The sequence below is a fragment of the Trachypithecus francoisi genome, unplaced genomic scaffold (genome assembly GCF_009764315.1).
Source record: "Trachypithecus francoisi isolate TF-2019V2 unplaced genomic scaffold, Tfra_2.0 Lachesis_group0, whole genome shotgun sequence".
In the NCBI taxonomy this organism is placed as follows: Eukaryota; Metazoa; Chordata; class Mammalia; order Primates; family Cercopithecidae; genus Trachypithecus; species Trachypithecus francoisi.
In genome coordinates this window covers 157,185,393-157,186,982 of record NW_022681453.1, presented here as the reverse complement: position 1 = coordinate 157,186,982, position 1,590 = coordinate 157,185,393, and positions in this window count along the sequence as shown.

Sequence of the window (1,590 nt, the reverse complement as noted above, 5' to 3'; positions counted from 1 at the left end):
TGGTGTGTGTATCATGACACACTACTCTGTGTATGCTTGGTTTTAGACCAGGAGGAGAGTCCTGGGAAGAGCAATATGACAGAAGTTTTCTTCCCCATGAGGAGAATGCTTAGTTTCAAATTTAAATACATGTAACAGATGGAACCCTGCCTAACTCCTACAAATGACTTCCCCAAAATCTTGGTAGAAGGTTTTTTAGAACATTATATAAACTTTGTAACAAAAACAATTGCCATTGTGTCCCTTATTTAGTCATAAATCCTTAGGATTCAGCTGGATATATATTCACACATGTATATTACACATATATCACTATACAGTTAACACATGCACCCTGCACTATTTAGTGACAAATAATATTGCTAAACAAAATAGGAAGGCTTCATGCAATCTATTGCCATTGCTAGAAGAATAAATAGGCCTAGAAGATGAGCAACTTGGGTTGTTAAAATAAGGTCATTCTTGCAGAATATGGCACTTAAATTACCTCCAGCTGTAATGTCCTACCTTATAATCCAAAGGTTGCATAGAAGCAGGGTTGTCACAGTCTATGTAGTACCTTTGTGAGAATTAGGAAAAGGCATCTTTTTCTCTAGGCAGGCCCAGCCTTTCTCTAGAAGTTTGAATTTCACTCCCACCTTGTTGCTGGAGTACCTTCCTCAGGGTACATCTGAACGCAGTGGCCTTATACAGAAATGTTGTTCAACCCACACAGTGCTTTAAAAAATTAATTGCCAACATTTAAAAATTAGGGAGTTTCACATAAAATTTTGAAGTCAAAATATAGAGACGAATCTCTGACGATTTATTTGGGAAGCAAGAATTGTAATTCAGGGCATATACACAGATAGTAGTTTTTGGTATGTCCAAAGAACAGAGAAGATTGGGAGTTTTATTATAAAGAGAAATGTTACATATGTTTTGAAAGAAAACTGGCTCTAGAGAAGTTTTTGGGAGCTGGCAAACTCTGATGTGTGATAGTGATAGGTAAAACCAGTCTTAGAGTCACAGCAGGTCATTTCAGCAGCTACTAGGTAAAACTGATCTGAGGGTTTGCAGTTGGCTGTTTCAGTAGCTGGGCTTGTGGAAAACAGTTCGTGGAGCAGCTGCTATGCCCTTCAAGTACTTTTTCCTCTTAGCACATTGAATCTGATTTTGTTGGGTATGACAAGAATTACCCAATTTGTATAATTAACTTTCACACTCCCAACCCTTTTCCCCCTAGTTGAGATCTCCACATGCAGTTTACTCTCCCTGTTTTTACTGTAACATGGAAAGTTTTGGGTTTGGAATCTGGAAATTACCATTTTTTTCAGAAACACTCAGTTACATTGTCCAAATCAAGAAATTAGGAGTGTGGCATTACAGTACTCCCTAAGTTTTCCATTTTAACACTTTGCTAGAAGATAAGAGGTCCCTTATAATCTTGCATTTATAGAACTTTTAACTTTCCAAATGGCTTCACAATCAAGGTCACTTTTTTCTTAAAGGACTTTTGATATAGAATAGATGCTATCTTAATTTTATGTTTTGAACACTACCCTTTTTTAAAAAATGACAAATTACTGTTTCTGGGGAAACATTATTAGA